Genomic DNA, 9,362 nt, shown 5'->3' with positions numbered 1-9,362 from the left:
AATTAGATATAAATGTGCAATAAAAGCAGACGTCGCTGGATCTCTCAGCAGGTCTGGCAGCATCTATGGAGAGAGGAAAGTGAGCTAGTTATTTCAAGTCAATGACCTTTAGCCAGAACTGAGGGATGTTGGAAAGGAGCAGATTATAATCAGAATAGGTCCCCTCCCTGACCTATTCTTCAACATTGAACAATTTTTGTTCCAGTCCTACTCAGGTCCCTACCCTGACCTATTCTTCATCCTGCTTCTGATATAAATGTGTAATCGTCTTGACGAGAGAGATGCTACACAAATGTAATCTGTATTGTAAATTGTGTTGTATTATAATGTTCACCTGCAAATCCACAGTCACTACACCTTTACGGTAAAAATCCTGTGAAGCGCTTTGAGACGTTTCAATGGCGTAATAAGGCGCTGTATCAAACGCCTGGATTCTAATTGTTATTATAATGTAAAAGCACTCAAGTCATAGAAAAAAATCATTAAATGGTTACATCACATAAGGAGTCAATTCAGCCCATGGACTCATTGTAATAATAATAATAATCCTTGCATTTGATATTGCACCTTATCACATCTTCGAGACATCTCAAAGTACTTCACAGAATATACTGTGAAGTGAATTGACTTTATATTTTATGAGCGAAACGCAGCAGCCAATTGTGCACAGCAATGTCTCACAAACAATCGTGGATTGAGTAACCAAATTATTATTATTATTACTTACTGCGAGGTAAACAGAGGCTTATGGAGTAAGGAAATTTACTCAACGTTTCACCTTGCCGGGAATCAAACCCAGGTCTCTCACTTGCGAGGTGAGTGCTCTAATCACTGAGTTACAGGACTCCACTTTCAGTCTGCAGTGGACATTGGGAAAGTTGAGCCCTCGAAATGACAAAACCTTCACCTTTATTATTCAAAAGAATATTTTATTCCATTATTTATTCTATTGGGGTTTCTTGATAGAACTGAATTTTCATGAATAAACAAATCCTGTGAAGCTTTTTGAAACATCTTGCAGATGTGAAAGACACAGTATCAAATGCAAATAATAATAAATAATAATAATTCTTGTATTTGATAGAGCACCTTATCATGTTGTTAAGACATCTCAAAGCGCTTCACAGAATATACTGTAAAGTGGATTATTATTATTAAATTGTTACCATAACTGCAAGGATTATTATTATTAATAATAATAAATAATAATAAATATAAATGCACTAGGAAAAATGAAATGCAGCTAAATCTGCGATCGTGTGAATGTTTCATGTGCTGAGATGCCATGCCTAATGAAATCCTGCTGGATGGAGACTGAACCTATCAGAGACTCAGTTCCCTTGGAAACTGTTAAAAAAGAATTCTTCTGGTTTGATATTTGTAAAAATAATTTCAGTGAAGCAGTTCAAATGCTGCACTGCTCTTATACACTGTGCTCATCTTGCACTTTCAAGCATAATGGGTAAAAATTCTTCAAATCACTGTCATTTTCTTTCTCTCTCTCTATTTTCAGCTGATTGAAAGGTGAAGATGATTCACTGAATGCACTCAGGACCCAGGTCACACTGAACCTAACTGCTTGTCACGCTCTGATCAATGAGTCAATCATTGGGGTCAGGGAAGTGGTTACAAGCCCTCCGAAAATACGCAGATGGCAATGTTTTTGAATGTCACTCATTGTGAAGCAAACAGCCTTAAGAACGGCGCTAATGGGATCTTCTAATTCAGTGACGTGAATGGACACTCTGCTGCATCTCTGACAATGATTTACGTCCAGATTGTGTTCAGTTTTGAAGGATTTACTAGGCATGGAGGGCACTCAGTACTTGTTAACTAGAATCCTAGTCTGGGCTAATGCTCCAGTGTAGTGCTGCATTGTCAGTGGTAGCGTCCTTGGGATGAGGCATTAAAACCGAGGTCCCATCTAACTGTTCAGGTAGATGTTAAAGATCTCATGGCACTAGTTGAAAAGAGAAGGCAATTTCTATCGGCACCTTGGCCAACAATCCCCCAAATAAAAATTGGACATTCACTTCACGGCTGTTTGTGGGATATAGCTGTGCACAAATTGACTGACTGTAAATCCTGTGAAGCGCTTTGAGACATCTCAACAATGTGATAAGGTGCTTTATCAAATCCAAGGATTATTATCACTGATAAGCAATTGGGTTTACAATTTTGGACAACATTTGAGTAAGCATAAGGTTTTTATTTTGGCAAAACACAACAGTATTTGAATAAGCTAAAGTCTTAAGAGGAAGAATTACAAGAATTTATTAAATGCCTGGAAATATGAAAACTGCCTCTGCTGCTAAAGACCCACCAATGTTCCCAATCTGCATTCTTTTTAACTCTAGATGCTTAAGGGAAGGTAGACTCTCACTATCCCCATGTTCTCCACTACTTCATCATTGTATTCTGTGCACATTGTGTTCTTAACAGGGAAAAAGCTCTTTAGGACATTTGTTTGCTTTCTGCCATGAAATCTGTCCTGCCAATTTGCATCGTGTCTCAAGATATCAGTTTTGGTCTCCTTATTTAAAAAAGGACATACTTGCCCTAGAGGGGGTGCAGCGTAGATTCACTCGGTTAGTTCCTGGGATGAGGGGACTGACCTATGAGGATAGGCTGAATAAACTAGGGCTGTATTCTCTGGAGTACAGAAGAATTAGGGGGGATCTTATTGAAACTTATAAGATTCTTAAAGGGCTGGATAAAGTAGACACAGAGGGACTGTTTCCCCTGGTAGGAGAATCTATAACCAGGGGTTACAGTCTTAAAATTAAGGGTCAGCCTCTTAGAACAGAGTTCTTCACTCACGGAATTCACTACCCCAGAAGGCTGTAGATGCTCAGTCCTTGAACATTTTCAAGGCTGAGACTGATAGATTCTTGAAAAATAGAGGGATTAGGGGATATGGGGATAGGGCAGGTAATCAGAGTTAGGTGAGAAGATCAGCCATGATCTTATTGAATGGCGGAGCAGGCACGAAGGGCCAAATGGCTACTCCTGCTCCAAATTCTTATGTTCTTATATCCAAACGATGGAAATGCTCCAAATGACAAATGCATATTTGCCAGACTCCACCAAGTGGAAAATAACACATGCACAATGCCAAGGTCAGTAGATTTACCGACTGGTCGGTGTAAAGTAACTCTCACGATCTCTTTGATTCCTTGTGTTTATGCCTGTGTGGCATTATTAATGAAGCTGCAAAGAAGTACAGCAATCCAGTTAGATGACATTAACTTGATTAGTCATGCTACCTTTTCACACCTATTCCATTTCGAATAGTATTACATACAGCTTGCCAGTGGAAGATGTTAAAAACATTTCTTGCAAAACAGTAACAAAACACATAACCTGAACTTGCCTTCAGGGTGTATTGTATAACAGGCTTCTTTTGTTTTTCAATTTACTTTTATCATCTATAAAATGCAAGTATTATTTGTTTAGGTGTTATGTTAAACACATAAAAGTGAATGCAAGGATAATATATCAAATGCAAGGATTATTATGTTATGCAAATAAAGCAAATGAGTGAAACATCATGAGAAGAATTTTGTTTCCTCACTTGCATCTCCAATATCTTTTCTGACTTCAAATTGTCTTTCAAATAAAGGGCAAGGAAACACGGAAAGGGAAAGAAATATTGACATTGAAAATCCCCAAAACTTTCATATGATGCAAGGATTATTGGAAATTTAGGGTACTGGAAATACTGTAGATATTATCAGATACAAAGTCCAGTCACTACACTTTACAGTAAATCCTGTGAAACGCTTTGAGATGTCCTCTAAATGTAAAAGACGCTATATCAAATGTAAGGATTATTATTTTTATTATCAAGCTGAACAGACATAAAAATACAATACGTAAGATAAAACTTAAAGCACACATGAGGGAGAAGGGAACAGAAGGTTGTAGGTGAGGGGTGGAGGCTCATGAGGTGTATAAACACCAAAATATACAGTCAATTAACTTTACAGTATATCCTTTGAAGCGCTTTGAAACGTCTCAATGACGTGATAAGATGCTATATCAAATGCAAGGATTATTATTATAACACAAGCTAATTGGCCAAATGACCTGTTTCCGCTCTGTATCAATGTAACTACGGAAAAAGTCACCACAATTCAAACAATATTTTCTAACTCATTGTATTGATTATACAATTCTGGAGAATAAGATACTTCGGAACTCAACTCAGGAAGGTGACCGTAGCTTCTCTCCCTGGTCAAACAGCAAAGTGGGTGGAATTTAATATCAAAGCTGAATCAGGAAGTCAGGGAACAGTAGTCGCTGGATCAAAGATTCCTGAGTATGGTTGAGTCAAGTTATAGATACGCACGAAAATGTGCTTTGAGAAAGATTTGCTGACTTCACATAGCTAAGAAAAAAATTGTCAGAGTGCCTCTTTGAGAGCAATTGAGATTTAATGTATAAATAAAGTTGAAAGCATGCAAGCATTTAGACCTAACCTCCATAGGACTATAATAATAATAATAATACTTCCACTTGAAATAATACTTCCATGTTGGGAGAATGCCTCAAAATGCTACACAGGATTCAATGTAAAGTAGCTCGGTTATGTTTTATAGGCAAATGCGGCAGCCAATTTGTGCACAGCAATAGCACACAAACCATCAAAGTGAATGACCCATTTTGTTTCACAAGATCACAAAATTTCTTTGGATGAAGAAGGTGCTTTCGCTCATCCTTCCAGAACACCCACCCACCTGCCTCCCCATCACAGACTCAAGCTGTTCTTTAAATGAGTTCAGTGTCTTGGCTTCAACCACCCTTCCTGGCCAATCTGCTCCAGTCATTAATTACCCTTTCAGTAAAGAGAAACTTCCTGATGCCTGATCTTAAATTGCCTCTTGTAACTCTAAACCTAGGTCCTCTTGTTCCACAGTCTTGGGGCATTCCTCTGGGTTTACTTTTTCTTTTTTTTCATAAAACAATTAAAAATAAAAATAATAAAACATTTGATCACTCCATCCATCAGGACACTGCTGTGCACAATTGGCTTCCGCATTTTGCCCACAAAATATACAGTCAATTCACTTTACAGTATATTCTGTGAAACAATTTGAGATGTCCTGAAGACATGATAAGGTGCTATCTCAAATGCAAGGATTATTATAATCTGGGAGACTGTTGGCCAAGACACCTGGAGAAGGTCCCTTTTCTTTTCAAATAATAGTACAGGATACTTAGAGTCCACTTGAACAGGCAGACTATGTTTTTATTTCTATAATAATCCTTGCATTTGATATAGCACCCTATTCACATCTTTGAAACGTAGGTTGTGGGTAGACAATGCAAAATATACCAGTTCAGCAAGGCTGGAGGTTCGCTTGACCTGCCAGAGTTTGAATGGTTAAGTCCCATATGAGATCCTGGCCAACACTTATTATTATATTATGGGACTGCCCAGGTTAGAGTTATTAATACACGTTCCCGCTCCAGAACATTAAGCACTTGACTCGGTATATTCTGCATTGCTAACAAATCACTTATTTGACTGCATGTACAATACTCTAGGACAATATAATTATGAATTTAATTACTGCAGCAGAAGAATGATAACTGAATTCAGAGTTCCAATGCCACAACTCCAGCTACGATTGGCCAGTATAGCACCACAGAATGTAATTTCCACAATCTTGCTGACGAAAGCGTAATGAACAGCGGGGGTTAGCAGCACAGGTAGTGAAGGCAAGGACACTGGGTTCATTTAACAAACAATTTGTTGTTGTAATGGGAAGCAAGTAAGATGGGCATTACAGAAGGACAAGATGAAGTGGGCCGAAGGGCTTTTTCCACGCATACCCTTACTTCTAGAACTCCTTCCCTCAAACTGTCCAGCACAACCTTCCCCCCACCCCCAATTGTCTTCAAGTCCTGCTTCCTTGACCTTGCCATTGATCATCATCCCATTCCTATCTCTACATAACTCGGTATCTGACCCCATTGCTGCAGAGCATTCCGAGAGGTTATCCTACCAATATAAGCGCTCTGAGACCCCGTCCGATGTGTAGGGCGCTATATAAATGGAAGTTGTTGCTGTTGTGTAAGTGCAAGTTGTGGTTGTGGTGATTCAGAGAAACTGCCCTGATAAAGTATAAGCGTGAATTGGATGTCAACTATGCCCCTACTCCATAGGAATCCCCAGTCACATCATCAATTCACTTCTATGAACTATGAGATTGAAACCTACCATCCTCTCCCTTCTCCTGACCACCCAGCTTCCTCTCCTACTCCACTGATACAATTCAGTCTATCCCAAAGTCCCTCCGATTCACTCTGTTGCTCCTCTCGTTCAAGGCTCATCTTTGACCACCTTTTAGTCGTCCTCCCCTCTGCAACCTCTTCGGCTCTCACCCCTAGCCTAGGTGCCGAGCCAGCAGTATCAAGCTCATTAAGACGACCTCCTGCAGTAAAAGGCGCTGTACAAATGCAAATCGTTTTGTTCTGACTGTGAAAAGCTGATTTTACTGTAATGTGATAAATACATTCTATTCCACAGTGAATGAGATTTTTTCCCCTGTTCCCTGCATAATTTAAAGATTGAGATAGCAACTCCATTTCCCTGGTCTGCGAAATGAGATTCTCTTGTGAATAGCATTTGAAATAATCATGGCCAGTGAGCCTCAATTTTACTCCATGCTAGCAGCAGAACACATTACATAGAAGATCTTTCCTCACTATTTAAGGTCAAGTAATATAATTCAGCCTGCAAAAAAAAATAGAAATAGTTCCCAACTTCAGTTTAATGCAGCTGAGGAACAAGTTGTATCAGTGAAAAATGTAACATGCATTAACAGCCCGTTGGAATTGGAAGTCATGTAAAGGCTTTTTACAAGTGATGTTGCGTGTGACTGATATGAGCAGATGTGCATTTCACGGTCCAGAGACACAGAAAGATTAAACTTGTCAACAGAAATTTAACTTTAAACGGTTGGATTTTTCTATAGGATTCATTCAGGATCACTGGAAAGAGTGATGGGCCAAAGATGTTCTTGAGTTATGTTCTATGAAGTAAAGCACCTCGCCCAATCAGCTCATGTTACGTTCAAATTTGTTGCAGATTTTAATATTTAATACAGTTGTGCTGACAATGGATGGTGTCAGCCTGGTCAGTTAGTAGCATTTTTGCTTCTGAGTCAGAAGGTTGTGGGTCCAAATCCCTGGGTCAAGACTTTGAACTCACATAGTCTAGACTGAACCTTCAGTTCAGTGCTGGGAGTGTGCTGGAATGACAGAGGTGCTGCCTTCAGATGAGATGAGAAAACTTCCATCTCTTTTCAAATAGTGCCATGAATCTTTAACATCCACCTGAACAAACAGACGGGACTTCAGTTTAATATTTCATCTGAAAAACGACACTTCCGATAATGCAGGACACCCTGTCAGCCTAGACTGTCAGTTCAAAGTCCCGACTGGGGCTCGAACCCACAACTTTCTGACTTGGAGGCAAGAGTGCTAGCAACTGAGCCAGGCTGATACCTAATAAGATGTTTGAGATGGTTTTCTGCATACATGTGGGCCAAAATATCTGCAACTGATGTTGAAGAAGAATCTATTAGTTGTGAGGAAGCCGGCAATCCCAAATCATGCAGGACAAGGCACTGAAGAGCTTTCCTTCCACAACACTCCAGTAGAGACCAACAATTACCTTGGTCAAAATGTCCCAAGAATGACCACATTGTGCAATCATACTTTTAAGGAGCTATACCTGGCACAGAAAAAGCACAGTAACTTCGGTTGAGACCTTAAAGATGGGTAGACTTCAAAGAACCTATGATCTATTTGAAAATCTCTACACCATCATCTCTGTGTTTTATACTCTCTTTTCAAGTAGTGCCATGGGATCTTTAATGTCTGCCTGAACAGGAAGACAGGAGCACGCTTTTACGTCTCAACAACAACTTGCATTTATATAGCACTCGCCTTAAGGTCTGAAGGACGTCATCTCTGGCAATGCACTTTTCCTGGAATATTGGGGCTGAACCCACAACCTTCAGAATCCGAAGTGAGACTGCTACCAACTGAGCCAGTCTGTCACACTGAATCTGCTTCAGAACAGTCATTTCGGTTGTCAACCAAAAAATATCTTTTGAGCTTGCATTGTCACTGTCAACTTTCGACAGAAGTTTCAATTAACTGATCTATTTGCCCTTTCTGAGAGAATGTGGGAGAAATATGGTATTATGATTGGTGAGCAGGAGCAACGGGCGTATCTGAGTCTCATATCAGTTACACATGATCAATTGGAGGCTGAACCTTGTTGAGCATTATAATCAATCAAGCTCCTCAAACGAGTTGCAACCAGTGGGTACTCTTCCTCACCAATCATGCTTTATGGATTTAAAGTCTACAAACAATCAAGTATCACAGTATATTTCAAAACCTATCGCTGTCATTTATATCTTTGCCACTGGACCCACGTCTGTTCTTCATTATCAAAGAATTGGATGAAGGTTTTTCAATGACTGATTGAGACCTCATCATTCATGAGTCACACTAACAAAGATCTTACTTTTGAGTGAAAACACATAAGAATTGCTCTGTCCTTCAACTTGTATTCCGTCTCTAGTCTCCTGGCTGTTTTATTGTTCATTCCTCCCTCCCGTCACAATCATCAGTGGTCAAACCTTCAGTCAGCTTGTCTTTGCTTCTGCATGTCTTTCTTCAAACTGCTTTGCCTTTACCATTCTCCCTTTCTTCAAAAACCTTCCTAAAAACATTTCTTTTCGAAGGTGCCGTTAAATATTATTTCCTTTCCACAACTACAGTTGTCAAGAGCTTTGGGGTATTCGCTTGCATTAAACCTGCTACATAAACCCAATCTGGATTTGTTATTGTTCAGATCAGAAGGAAAATAAATGAAATGGTACCTGGGATTAAATGTAGTGCAGAATCCAATATCTGGGACATCAGTTGGACTGTTGTTGGAATACTGTATTCAGTTCTGGGCTCCTTAATAATAATAAATAATAATAAATAATAATAATCTTTACATTTGATGTAGCCCTTATCACATTGCTGAGGCATCTCAAAGAGATTCACTGAGTACACTTTAAAGTATATTAACCGGATATTTTGTGGGCAAAACATACAGCCAATTGTGCACAGCAGTGCCCACAAACAGTCGTGGATTGAGTGACCAAATTATTATTTTTAATTTATTTTTTGAAGGGATTATTACTCCCGAAAAAATTATCCGCCAATCGACTAACAACCAGGTTCCTACTTATTGCCAGGTAAATAAAGGTGTGTGGAGTAAGGAAACTTGCCTAACGTTTCACTCCATTCTGGAATCGAACCTGGGTCCTCTCGCTTGCGAGGTGAGA

Source organism: Callorhinchus milii, unplaced genomic scaffold, assembly GCF_018977255.1.
Source record: "Callorhinchus milii isolate IMCB2004 unplaced genomic scaffold, IMCB_Cmil_1.0 Scaffold2, whole genome shotgun sequence".
Taxonomy (NCBI): Eukaryota; Metazoa; Chordata; class Chondrichthyes; order Chimaeriformes; family Callorhinchidae; genus Callorhinchus; species Callorhinchus milii.
Note: the sequence above shows the minus strand (reverse complement) of the source record.